This window comes from Podarcis vaucheri (assembly GCF_965113315.1).
Source record: "Podarcis vaucheri genome assembly, chromosome: 7".
NCBI classification, from domain to species: Eukaryota; Metazoa; Chordata; class Lepidosauria; order Squamata; family Lacertidae; genus Podarcis; species Podarcis vaucheri.
Genome location: NC_138765.1, coordinates 51398310 through 51412655, shown reverse-complemented (window position 1 = coordinate 51412655; position 14346 = coordinate 51398310). Strand labels below are relative to the sequence as shown.

Here is a 14346-nt window from a genome sequence, read left to right as displayed (position 1 = left end):
AGTGAAAACAACCACATTTAATGTGCCCTTGAAGCCAAGTGGGGGAATAAATTTATTGAGGAAGATGCATGCTGTTTGCATGACTGTATTTTGTTGGCCAGCCTTGCTACTGAGAATAAAGATAGTAAGCATTTCTCACCAAATTCAACACCAAGACTACTACCACCATCAACAGCTACTAAGCCCATAGGCAGGGCAGAAAGACCAGTCCTTCCAAATGAGCACAGCTCTGGTAAAAAGGTAAAGGGACCCCTGAACATTAGGTCCAGTCATGGCCGACTCTGGGGTTGCGGCGCTCATCTCGCTTTATTGGCTGAAGGAGCCGGCGTACAGCTTCTGGGTCATGTGGCCAGCATGACTAAGCCGCTTCTGGCGAACCAGAGCAGTGCACGGAAACGCCATTTACCTTCCTGCCCGAGTGGTACCTATTTATCTACTTGCACTTTGACATGCTTTCGAACTGCTAGGTTGGCAGGAGCAGGGATCGAGCAACGGGAGCTCACCCCATCACAGGGATTCGAACCCCCGACCTTCTGATCGGCAAGTCCTAGGCTCTGTGGTTTAACCCACAGCGCCACCCATGTCCCTTACAGCTCTGGTAGGGGCCAGCTAACATGGAATACCATCCCTTGCTGAACTCAGAGATGAGAATGGCCCAACTCCTCCTCCTCCTCCTCCTCCCCCTCCTCCTCCTCCTCCTCCATTGCTGCTCCCGATCAACCAATGCACAGGCTGGACTGTGAAGCCAGTCCTGGTCCTACTTTGCCTGGTAGCTGTTTCCACCAGTGTTAAAAGCTGCTTATGCCAGACTGGAGAATAGCAGGACTAGGTTTCAATAACTGGCTTATCAAGTCCAGGATTACATCTGATCTTAAGAGCAGAAATGAGCACTGCTACTTGTGAAGCCTCTCTCTACCACCCAGACACATTTGTCAAATTTCACAGGAATGCAAGTAGCTAGAAATAAAATAGACAAGCTGAATGCTGGCAATGAGGTTTTAAAGGGCTTTTACTGTGTAGCAGGGGCTGCTGTCTCACACACAGAAGACAGCACAGTAACTGACAACTGAAATGTCAGGTTGTGTGAAAGCATCGTCACAAACAGCCCTGTAGTGTTATAGACAAATGCTATTAGTACATAATCAATTTCCACTGCAGGTTCCTGCAGTAGCTACATTATACCACCTTCTCAAGAGAAATTTGATGCACCAGAGTGAAGACAGACAACAAGCGTTCATCTAAAACTGATCCAAACAACCACGCTAGGGACAAGGCCAAAAACTTGAATTTTCAAGGTTGATGAGTACTTGAAAATATGAATGGTAAGAAGGCAAAAGAATTTACAAGAAAGGTGTCAGTTTAGCAGGATAGAGTAAAGTCAAAAGGAATCTGACAAAGCCAAATTTGCAGCAGGCTATAGCTATGAAAACACACACAGACACACACACACACACACACACACACACACGCTTGATGACTGGTCTGTCACCCAAGTCACCACAAGCTGGAGGTTGGCATCTGAATTTCCTCTTTTCTAGACCTGTACCATTGTGTGGAACATATAGCTGAGATGTGCCTGAGAGCACTGCTGCCCAAGTGTGGTCTTCCTGAGGCCCAAACTGCCTCCCCTAAGAGCTTTATGTAAATTGAATCAGGCTCTCAATTTGCTAGCATGCAATGGGGGGGGGGGAGAATCACATTAGACATCAACAAAGCAGAAGGTTAATTTGAAGCTCCCAGCCCTGCTGCTCCTCTGCTCATCTCTCCCTCAGCGCCTGCTCTTCTTGCTGTGCAAAGCCTGACATCTACAGTTCTGTCTGGCACAGTGAGGGGCTCTGATACAAGGATGGTGGGTACACAACAATCAAGGGCTCCTTCAGCAAGCATGTGCTTTCGCTCACAAAGCCAACCGGGGTCTACCAAACAGAACAAGGGGCCTCAAGTCTCCCCAGCCTATTTAGTCCTCAAATTTACCTGGGACTGTGGAAGCTTTAGAGCATCAGTCACCCCATTTTGCATTGGCAGAATGCCCACTGCCCACCTTCTTTTTTAAGCAGATAAGGGCTCACCCCTCCCATTCAGAAGACACTCCCAAATGTTCTTACGGCTCATCAGCGCTAAACTAGAAGACCTCTAAGGATTCTCCTGACACTTTCCCTTCTGCAAGCCATTGTCATATGCAGTCTGCTTCTTGCCTTTCTCTACAAGTCCAACCAGCCTCTTGACACACTCCCACACACAAGAACTACTGTGCCTGGAGAGACACTTATTCATCCATTGCAGGTCTCTGTCCATTTCTACAGAACTCAGTAAGAGAACACCAGTAATGCACCTGGCTTAAGGAGCAGGATGAACACTGGTATATTTTTGCAACAGTTGACTTAGGGTTCAAAGAAGAATCAATTTTATACCTTGAGCAATAGAGACGAACTCTTAACCACCAGCTGACTGATACATACATCATACACTACATTCTCTTCTCAGAGGTCTCTCGTGTACTTCTGATGGAGTAAGAAAGCTCAGGGGGAAACTAAGCAGACCACAAAAAGAGCTCAGGCAATGAGTGAGCAACACCCAGGACTATATCTAAGAACAGATTTTCCAGGGCACAACTAGCACTATTAAGGAATGTCCAGAAATTCAGCAATCTACGGGATTTTTCTGAGAACTCTTTTCCAACCCTACCCCAAATTAGAATATGCATCCAAACCCTTAGCAAAGTGAAATGCCTTCTGAAAAACACACACCACAAAATCCAAGGATTAGAGCTATACGTTCTTCAGCCACTTGGGAATGAAACTGTGCAATTAAGGGTGATGTGAAATTTAACTGTGCAGCTTTAATGTTTAGTTAACTAGGTGCTTTCTGCAGTTTGACAACACTATCCAAACAGCTGACCAAGATCCCCAACTCATTAAAAGGATGACTTCAGAAGCTAACCACCAACAATTCCCAACTCAAGAGCATGGCCAAATACAAGTCACCAAACCCACTTCTTTCACTTCAGAGCCAGAAGTGGAAATAGCCACCAAATCTCCAGGATATAGATTGTTCCAGGCATCCTGCAAGCTCCTATAGTAGGCAAGCGGGTAATCCAGCAGTTGCCATGGCTATCCTTTTGCCCCTTGAAAGCAGATCTTCCCAGCCTGAAAACCCAAGGTGGAAGAAAGTTTAAATGGAAACTATGCACCAGCTGCATATTACAGCACCCCAGGAAAACATATACAATATTTCCCTAGCTTTTATCACCATTGTGCTTTAAGTTGTGGTTGCTGTGGAGATAACCACTTCACTGACTGACAGTTGTCCTGGGGGAATTCGCAAGAAAATGTGCCCATGGTTGAGGCCTCTTTTCAGTGCCAGAACTCTAACCCAAAACAACAAAGCGCTCCTCTGAACTTGAGCACAAGTGGACCAGACAATCCCTTTTCTCCTCTCTTCCCTAAGAGCTCTCTAGAAGGTCGGCCATTCTCTTTTCAAACGATGCCTGCTGGGTTTTTCCACACACCCACTGTGTGCATACTGACTCACTTGCAGGACAGCCCCTCAACTAGGTGACAGTGTTCATTAGCCTCCAAATTTTTATTCTTAGGTATATTTTCCCAGCACAATTGAGTTTATAGCTATTTATCATTAAAAAACAAAAAAGGGAGTGATAACGATACATAAACAATGGTGTACTATCACATTACAAGACACTTGCTTAGCTTCTTAGCTTTTACAGACGTGTCACCCCAGCAGCTCTTTGTAGGTACAGACTGTGGTACCAAGCCCACCCCAGCACTACACAGCATCAGAATTTCCCAGACAAACCACTTAATCAAAACCACGAGTATTCACTGCACAGGGCCTGTATGCAGCTGTTTCGATCCCCATTCTTCCATCCTGATATGTTCATCTAACAACAACTGTATTGTGGATTGGTTACTTCAGAAATGTACATTCTCAGGGCGAAAAAATCAAGGAAAACAAATCTGGTTTTGAAAAGACTGGTTGAACAAAGAATTTCTCACCTGGCTCCCTTTCCCTCCCTTCACAGTACAAAAGTACAGGGTAGAAACACAGCCTATAGGATTGCAACATCAGGGAGAAAGAGAACAGAATCCAGAAAATAAGACAAAATTAAATCAAGACCATTCTGGAAAATTTATCTTAATTAGCAAGACTCTTTTTTTCAGATTGCACTCAGATTGCACTGGCAGGCACCTTAAATTGCTTAGTTCACTCCTGGGAGAATTCCAAATACAAATATGGGTAAAGAGAGGGTCCCATGAACATCCGCCCTCCCCCCAAAAAATGCGGCATGAAGAACAAGAGAGAAAATAAGTCTTTGCTTTGTTCAGTCATCTCAATTGCCACAACCATTACACTGGTAAAGCTGTGTTGTTGTATTAGTAGAATCAATGAGAGATTTTGAGTTTTCCCTCCCAAATTGTCTTTCTGAAAAAGCCCAAACTTGTGCTAATCAATGCTGAGTTACCACACCAGAAATACTCCAAGAATAATACAGCTGCCTCCTTGAATTTCCAGTGCCAATCTCAAGCCGACAGAGCAGGGGGATACATGCACTCATCGGGGATTACAGTGTTGAAACATACGCTACCCAGCGCTTTAAAATCAAGTTAAGACACAACCCCGCTCATGCCTTTGTAACGCAACACATTCCTCATAAAAAGCGAGTGCGGTAATCGAGCAACAACAATGCAGGCCCCTATCCAGGCACCTGCTTTGGAGGCAGCGGTTCCTCTACAGCTGCTCAACTACTGGCCAGTCTTCTTTAAGGGAATCTATTCCATTAACTTCCCTCAACTCGAAATGCCACAAGATCATAAGGACAGGGGGGGGGGAGGTAGAAAGTGAGAAAGAGGAAGAGTTTAAAAGGCTGGACAAAGGTCTACACTTTTTATCCGGGACCAAGTGGCTCCCTGCTTAATGTGCACCAACAATAACCATGGGAAGGCTGTGTGCGGAGATTTCTTTGGTATGACTGAAAAGCACCTTAGCTCAGTTCCCGGGAACAAAAGGCCAGCACTATGGAAAGTGACCTGGGGTTTTCCCATCAAGTCAAGTGTCAAGGCCACTTCATTTTCCCCTCTGCTCAGATGCAGAAAAGCAAACTTCCTAGCAGCTCTTCTTCCTCAGAGCCAAATATACAGAGAACATTTTTAAAATTAAAACAAAGCAGCCCTCTCAGACGCAGAAGAGAAGCTGCTTTTCCATCCCGCAGTTCTTCGTTACTGACAAACGCCTACTTCCAGGCAGAGAATAGTCCGAGTGTCAGAGTTGATTTTACTCTCTAAAGAAAGTCAACTGACCAAAAGCAAAGGAGAAAAAATGCATTTTATGTTCAAATAGAGACAAGAAACAGAAGTGGAGGGAGGAGGGGGAGAAACCCTGAAACACTTTCCTTCTTTTCACAGCAGGCGCCCCACTAATGCTGGCCTCCGATTTGCAAGTGAATTGAAGTTGTCATTGGACCTTTAAAAAAAAAAGGGTGGAGAAGGAGAACAGAAGAGAGAATTAAAGAAGTGGAGGAGGGAAAAATGTAAAGAAAGAAAGGGAAACTGAAATGAATCATTGCCTGACATGGCGGCCCAAGGACAAGCCACAAAGTTGATGCTGGAATGTTTAGCCAGACCCTGAGACCACAGAGTGATGAAAATGCACCACACGACCCTCAGCCTTTGAACCCAGAACATGCTTTGCAATTGCACTTCCACATGCCTCCGCAGGCTCCAGCTGAAAACTGGAGGAGGCACAACAGTTCAAATAGGAAAGGAAATGACATCAGCAAACTGGAGGACCTGTTTAGAAGAGACCAAAACAAAACAAACTTCTAAATATTTTCCATAAAAGACCTCTCACAAAACGCCATGAAACATACCAGTAACACAGCACCAATAGAATAAAAATAAGGGATTGCAACTGTCATCGTCAGAATGGGGGGGCACAAGTATGCCAAAGCAGAGGAGGCCGCAAGCTCTCCTCAACTGACTTTTCCCTTCTGCCGATGTTGCATTCATATTGCTGTTTATAACCAAAACCAAGCCCAGCATTTCACTTCATACAGGACCAGACAGTGAAACCAGGTTGTTAATACTGAATTTTTAAAACTGGCAAGTATTCAGTTACATAATAATAAAAGAGGCTGCAGCGGACAGCAATGCAAGGCCACACTTTGTCACTAACATCAAACAAAAAACAGGGCACAGCTGTTTCCAATCAGAGCTGATTTCAATGCAGGTAGTTTATGAAAAGAAAAAAAGAAAAATAAAGTATGGGTAATTCATTTGCCTCCTGAACGATAATCCTCCTGACAAAGGGTCCAAACCTCACTCCTGCGATACCCAGGGCTAGTATGGGAACTGTTAGCTACCTAACGCTGAGGAAATACATGTGCACAAAGCACACACCTATCTTTCTCACATACACTGATTTTCACATATAAAAACTTACTATATATAAGAATAGGTAAAACCACTAAAAATGTACAGGAGTATTTTGAATATAGATGAATAAAAAGTACACTTCTCAGATTAATACCAAGCTTTCATTGCTTTTCTATGCAATACCTTAAGACTGTAAATCTATAACCACTGCAATAATTTAGTGATTAAAAACTATGATAACATATTGTGTAACTGAAAACCACATAATGCCTGCCAACACTCCTCCTAGACATGGAACAAAAATACATAAAGTGTGTTGCTTGCAGCAATCTTCCCTCAGTTTTTTAACTGGAGGGGGGTGCTCACATACACATCAGAAAAGGGCTCACTACGATCTACATAAACATTTCAATTCGTAATAGCTTAAAAAAAAACCTGTTCCCCCATCTCTTTCTAATAAATGAGGACAGAAACATTCCTTTCTTTCCAAGTTTGCTGTAACTGGAATAGCTGGTCTTGCGTTATGTCCTACGTATTCAAAGTTGCTTTGTAACAAGATATGGAAACCAAACCTTATTTGCTTAAATTTCAAGGCTCGGTAAGGGGGGCTTCGCCCTCTTCCTGCAGCAAGATAAAAATTAAACCAAAATATAGAAATATTCCTCTAGGTAGCCTCTGCCCCTCCTAAGCTGCCAGCCTGTTCAGCTCAACGGCAGGATTCCTGGCCCCTGAGGAAGGCGTCCCCAAAGGCAGGACCCGACGACCACGGCGAGCTGGGGAACGGCTTCCATGGGTAATTTGGGCCGGCACTTCTCAGAACCCAAAACAAAGGTCTGGGCGAAAGACGCACTTGGCACCATCCACCGCAAACCCCCGGACATTTGGTCTTCACCACCACCACCACCCTCCCCGCGAAGACGACTCGGTTTGTTCAGAGGAAACAGCAAAAAAGAAAAAAGGAAAAAGGCGCAGTTGCAAATATTTAGATAAGCGCAGAACGACGACTCCTCAGCACTAAGCCAGCAAGGCACAGGGGGCCGGCCCCAGGGTGGAGTGGACTGGGGCGCGGGGGGGGGGGACGACTCCTGCTTGCAACTCTCCGGGTGCCCCCTACCTAGGCAGGAGAGCGCTGGGCCGAGGGCGCTCGGGGGCTCCGGTGACATGTCGGCAGGCAGCGTGCCTGGGCACCGCCTCCGGAGCAGGGGGTAGGGGCTGCCTCCCCGGGAAGCGCGGCGAGGAGGCCGGCGGAGGGGAGCCGCGGCGGCGGGCGGGCATCGCAGCCATTTCCCGGCCACCCTCTTCGCTGCCCTATCGATTATGCAGATGGGCCGATCAATCTACCCTCTGCCGAGCCGAGCGCCGAGGCACTCCTGCCTGCCAAGGCGAGGCAAAGCGGAGAGGCAGCCCGCCCGCCCGCCGGACTCTCCTCCGCGCCTCGCCGCTGACCGGCGGCCAGCCCAGCCCGGGCAGCTCCTTCTTCTCCTCGTGGGCCGCCTCTCTCTCCTGCCTGCTTGCGATCGGTCGGAAACACCTGCGAGGGCGAGGGACACAAAGTTTGCCGGGGGGGCCCCGATCCAGGCGGGGGGCTGGCCGGGCCAGCCCCATGCAAAGCAGCCCAGGCGGGGCGGCGGAAAAGTTGCCACTTACGCGGCTGGCGGCGGCGTCCTCCCTCCTTCCTCCTCTTCTTCTTCGTCTCCCCCTCCTGCTGCTGCTCCGGCGAGGCGGTTAATCCCGGGAGAAGGCGGCGGCGGCGGGGCTACAGATCCCATGAAGGCTGCAGGATCGGCGCGCTCCGAGGAGGAGCCCGGGGTGGCGGTGACGGGACGAGGCGGCGACCGGAGCAGGAGCGACGGGGGCCAGAGCCAGGCGGGAGCCGCTTCCACTTGCGTCGCCGGCGCTGCTGCTGCTGCTGCCGCCGCCGCCGCTGCCCAGCAGCAGCATCGTTCTCGGGAGCGGGCGGGCGCCCCCCGGAGCGAGCGAGCGAGCAGAGGAAGGAAGAAGCGGGGCGGGCGAGCGAGCGAGCGAGCGGGGGGCCCGGACAGGCGAGCGGACGAGAGCCGGGCTGGCGGGGCGGCCGGAGCAGGAAGCGCCCGCGCTCAGATCTGCTGATTGGGGAGAAAAAAAACTCTTTGGATCTTTATTCTGCTAATTAGTTTCCTGCAAAAAATGGCTGATTAGTGCAGTGCGCATGTGCCTCATTACCCAGGCACGACGGGAAGGGCTAATTAGCCACCTTCTGGATCAATAAGATTCAGCCCAGGCGGCGGCGGGGGAGGGAGCGCGCGAGCGAAGCAGGGAAAGGGGGGGGTAGTGGTGGCGGCGGCGGCGGCGAGGAGGAGAGAGGGGGAGGAGGCGCGGGAGGGAGCGGGCAAGTGAGGAGGGAGATAGGAGGGGGGCCGGCGGGGCAGCCAGGAGGGCCAGAGGGAGGAGAAAAGGAGGAAGCTCTCCCAAACCGGGAGGGGGGAAGGCGGAGAGAGGGAACGGGGACCAGTCCGGGCCGCTACCCCCCCCCCCCGCATTCCATCGGGCTCCTCGGCCGCAGGGCCGCCTCCTCGTCCCCTCCCCCGCGGTGGGACGGGGCTGCAGCGGCGGCGGCGGGAAGTTGCCGAGAAAGTTGCTGCTCGGCGGGAGGAGCCCAACTTGGTCGCGGCCCCGATCCTCTGCCCCCGAGTTGGCCGGCTTTGCTCGTCTCGGGCTTCGGGTGTGCTGTCGCCGCAGGAAGAAGCAGCTGCATTCCTGCGTTCCCCACCAAAGGTCGCTTCTTCGCGGCCCCCGTAACGGGCTGCGCCGTTTCCTCGTGCCCCGCTGAGTCGCTTCGGCCAGCCGCCGGGTTTGGAGCCTTTGGAGGAAGCTTCCTCCCCGCCTCACCACCCAAGTTCTTTCCCCCCGGAATGGCCGAAGAAGTCCGGCAAAGGCGGCTGGCGTGGAAGTACGGGAGCCGCTGGAGCGGAGATCTTCTGCCCTCCGCCGCGCTTTGATTCCCTTTTCGGAAGGGCGCCGTTCTGCCTCCCCTTCCAGCTTCCTGCATTTCTGCTGGGGTGGCGAGGCCGGCTCTGGACATGTTTGTTTGCTCAAAGACAACCGGTAAACGGGGACTGCCGAATTGGGACAGGCACGCATCCTTCAGCGGCTTTTTCCTTTGGGGTTGGGTGGCTTTTTAGAACGTGTCGCAGCGAATGCACTGAACGAACGGAGCTTTCTCGGTATTTTAGATGCTAGCTAACAGATTAAAACTGTACGTATTTAATTCGAGACATTCTGCAACCACTATTCGTGTGTATGTAATAACAAGTATGCATAATGGTGAATGTATCCGTAGGAGGCGTGCGGAGGTGCCGTGTCTGCCTTGCAGATACAGTATTTATGTGACCGCTTTCGGGTACTTGGTACCCACACGTTTGTTTTCTTTGTTTTAGTTTGATGGCAAAATGTTTTTTAAAAAAATATTTTTTCTAGAAATGAGAGTGCTGGACGCTCCTATGTGCATTTTTTTCAGATTGTCAACTACAGTTTGTGCCCCCCATCCCTGGGGAAGGAAACCCAAATTGATAGCAGGAATGCCTCCTACTACTCTTGGCAATTGAGCTCTGCAGAAAAGCGACAGGGATGGGGGCCAAACCGAAGTGCTTGGGTTTCTACTAAGGAAGTGAGAGAACATCTGGGGAGGTGTAGGGTGTTTAATCTTGCTGCAAATAGTGTCTTATCCAGAGATCATGGGCACCTCTTCCATCCCCAGTTTGTCTGTATGTGCCTCAGCCCAGCTAGCTGGCTTGTGTACTGCAGTCCTTCCATCTCCTTTCACATGTGGATTCTATCAGTGTAAACATGCCAAAGCACATCTGTCTGTACAATTAATACGATGATCCAAGCATCATTCTTTAATTGGCTTTCTCAGCTGTTTGCCCCCCCCCCTGCAGTCTTGTTCTGCTCTGATTTCCAGATCTAAGTTGCCCTAAATGGAAGGCTGCTTTTACCACTAAGGCAGAAGAAGGGTTAATATGCAGTAGCAGAAGAGTGGTGTGCTCTGGGGCATTTTTAGCTACCTCTGGACAAGGTGTAGGGGAGATAATCAAAACCTGGCTAACTATGGGCTTAAGCTTTGGCAGGTGCCAGAAGTAGAGGTGGAAGAACAGCTCTGACTTCGAGGCAGGATGGAAGAAATTGGAAGCTTTCTTCTTCCTAACGCAGAAGAGAACAAAATTGCCCAAAATGATGTGGGCTCAATAGTATCTCAGAGATCAAATAGAGGTGCTTGATACACCTTGTGAACTGCTGTATTTTTTGAAGTTTTTGCCAGATGGGTATTAAATTAAAAAATACTCTTATTAATAGAGAAATGTTCCTGGGTGAGCAGACAGCTCACTATAACTGCTGTGAACAACTGAACACATACATTCAAAGAAAATGTGGTGTTAACACTGGAAAAAGGCACATTGTAAGACACCCCCCCAAATTAAATATTTGCCTAAAGAAAAATAAAAGAAATGACAAACTTTTCTTTTGTGAAATGACTACATAGGTAGGAGCACCTTGTGAAAACCAGCAAGTGTATTTAGCTTTTTTTGTCTCTTAAGACAAAAGTGCTGGAAATAGAAAAGGTGAGGTGGGGATTCTTGCTGTAAGGCATTTGGTCTGCCAAGCACTGATTTGGCTGAATATAGTCCCCCTCTGTAAACTGAAGTAGGAGATCCATAAAAGTCCCAAACATGGATGAGACTGATTCTTTACTCTAAACAGAGTTATACAAAGAGATCAAACAGTAAAAATTGAAGTAACGTGGAATAAAAGCTATTGGAAATGCTGCAATGTTGTGCTATTTTCGGATGTAGGACTGCTCCCCCCCCCCCCGCACCTGAATTAAACTGGGGAGGGGTACACTTAAGCCAGAGGTTACAGGATTGAAAGTTCTATTGGCTCAACTTGCCTGTTGCCTTGAGCCATGGTAAAGTTATACAGCCTTGGGGTCAATGGACTTGAGCTTCTTTTCTAAGATGTAACCTTCCTTGCTGGAAGACACCTCAGGGTATGTACAGTAATTTTGTGTTGTTGGTTGAAAATGTAGCAAAGGAGCGAGAATGCAGCTTGCAAGGCTCCAAAAAGTAAACACATCTAATGCTGTGAAAATGTGGGTCAACTTAGATGTATGGCCACTAAGCTAGCAATATATTACTTCTGTATAAAGTTCCTAACAGTTGCTGCTAAACAAGTGTTAGGCATGGTACTAGTAAACTATTTGAAGGTACCGTATTTATCAGAATTCCCATTCTCTCTGCTCCTTTGCAATGGATATGTGCAATCAACACCTAATACCAGGAGCTTCTCAGCATTTCTTTTCTTAATTTAGCTGCACAATCTATAAATGCTTTGATTGTATTTTGATTTGGAAATTTTCTTGTTTCAACAAAATCAACTCCACAGCACAGGGGAGGAAAAGGAAATGGCTGCTGTTAAATAAGTAGAGCTGATGCATTAATGTGAGGGCTTCACCGATCAGAAACACTTGAGGGCTGCTTCCCTCTATATGGCAAGTCAAAGCAGCCTCTGGGGCTGAGATGCAGAAATGCCACTGGGATCTTAAGAGGGGCGCCGGAGAGATGGACTGTTGCAAAGCTCCTCAAACCAGAAGGCTGATTTATATCAGCAAGTGTGTTATTGCTTATAGGGTTGTGACTCGGGATCTGCCTTTTTGTACAGAAAGACAGCAGAAGATCTGTTTACATTTCTTCTCGAGAGAAGTTTTCTCTAGCCTCTTCAAAGAGACTTTTTTCTTCATGAACACCCTATCCTCCCCCCCCCCGCACACAGTATCGTAGTCAATAAGAATGGGTGGCTATCAGTGAGTTAAGTTATGCCTCACCTTTCTATATCATACTGTACAGAGGCAGCAATCGGGTATTGTTTCTAGTCTAATATCCCTGTTATACTAACATTTGTTACTAACAGACCTTGTATGACAGCCAACAATACAATGGAACTATTTTATATTTAATGTGACATTTTTAATTGTTGGAGAAAAAACTTTAATCAGTATAAATATTTGCTAAATTATTTCTTATTCAAAGTCTTTGCTTATATACAGCTTCAGTTGGTACTGTCTGATTATTATATTGATGTCAACTTAAAATTTATCCCAATAAGCACAATTACTAAGAGTCTGCACTGTTTGTTTAAGGAAAATTAAGTAAATGTGAATTTAAATTAAAACCTAGGGTTGAATTATAGGCTGAAGGTGCAGTCACCCTTCCCCAGTACCATTCATATAACTTGATTTGGTAAACCTATCAAATTATATTTTAAAAGAGTCCTTCTCGTGCCTAAAGCTACCTTCAAAATCACAACCTCACACACAAGACATCCTATAAATCTTTAAAGGAGTTAGATCCCTGGGCATATTTGCCTGCCTGCCTGTCCTTGTATGTAACTGGGAAATACCTGGTTTATTGCTTTTCTGCATGAAAACCTGAACCATTAAAAAAATTACACATATGTATTGCTATGGGGAAGCGCTTAATAGCCACTCATTTCATTACCTGACATGCAGATACCTAGCTGCACAAAATCATGCATCCTAGCTTTTGATAGATGCAATACTGCAGGTACCTTGCTCATGATCATATATGTTCATCTCTCTCTGGAGCTTTATTTCTAAAGCTCAAATCAAATGAGGCCAAGAATTGTTTTAATATAGTCTTGCTAGATACACAACCATTAAACTTGGAGAATATTTATATATTGTAGTATGAGGAAGTGTATGTGCAAGTCTTCTTGTCTGCAAACAGAACCCCTTATTTTTCAGGGGGATGAGTAATAATGTTTACAAAAGTGGCTTACAGAGACCCAGATTCTCCAACAACAACTCCGATCAACTGAAACCTGGATTGCAGTGGCATCTTCTCAGCTTTTTGGGTGCCAAAGCCAAGAATTCTGCAGGTGCCAAGCTTTGAGATGCCCCACACCAGTTTTATGAAAGTCTGTGTCAGTACTGGACATCTTCCCGTCTGTCTTTGAATGATTTTGCACCAGGTGCCTTAACTGAAAGGCAAGCCTAACTGGTCTGTACTCCGGTGCTATGGTCTGGACAGTGCTGAACCTGGCTTTCCTTTTGTCTTGGCTGTTAAAGAAGTAGTACTACCTATTTCCTTCTCTCCCAACCAAAGCTGTTCTGCAGTTTTCTAGTGGAACAGCTAGAGATTTTGGAATGGTGGACTATTGATCACTAGTCTGAATATTTTTTCCCATATCTCTATGAAGTCTCAATCCTGCAAACGCCATACACACACTAGCCCTTATAGAGCTAAAAGGTGTGAGTCCAGAGATACCCCTGTTACCTGGCATAGTATGCTCTTGCTGCCAGGCTGAGAAAATGGTGAAGGAAAAAAAAGCAAAAAGTCTGAAGTCTTTAACCATTCCTCCTCTCCTAAAAGAGAGCCAATGCTGCAGGAAAACATTTGCTCATCATGCTGCTTAAGCCAGCACACTTGAATGATATTCTTCCTGGAAGTGCTTACTGCTAGCTGGAGCTGTGCTGTGTGTTCACTGTATCCTATCAGTATCCACCAATCCATTGTGAGTGCCTTCAGAGCTGTCTGTTAAGATAGTTCAAAAGCCTGCTTTTCCCAATAGGGATTGGAGAATGTGTGTACAAGTGCTTTCTGGGATAGCCTGGCATTGCTGTTCTAGTTTCTTTAAAGAGTAAGAAATAAAATATTTTGTTGTTTCTTTCTGCCCATTTGTTCAAGAGGCAAATACTGCTCTTCCAAGTTTTTGGCTAAAAAAAATCCTGTGCTAGTGTGTCTCCCTACAGAAGGCAGAGCCAGGAGCACCGTCCCATCTTTCCTTTACCGCCAACTTGTAGATCTGTATTAATTTGTCTTGACATAGATTTCAGACATCAGAATCCTGAGTGCATTTCTTAATTAAAATATGAATAATGGCAATTGAAGGTGCCACAATGTGA

At 46.9% G+C, this 14346-nt stretch overlaps 1 protein-coding gene across 16 annotated transcripts in view; it reads right to left on the bottom strand.

Moving 5' to 3' along the window:
- Window positions 1-14346, bottom strand: part of ZFHX3 (zinc finger homeobox 3) — a 262705-nt gene that overhangs the window by 168519 nt on the left and 79840 nt on the right. For 3 of the 16 annotated variants that reach the window (XM_082229245.1, XM_082229246.1, XM_082229250.1), the window contains exon 1: window positions 8037-8685. The exons of 12 other annotated variants lie outside the window; for them this stretch is intronic. The gene's annotated coding sequence lies outside the window, so the exon portion shown is untranslated. Of the gene's footprint in view, window positions 1-7503; window positions 7624-8036; window positions 8686-14346 lie in introns of those variants that run through there. One more of the 16 variants, XM_082229247.1, reaches the window with a different exon arrangement.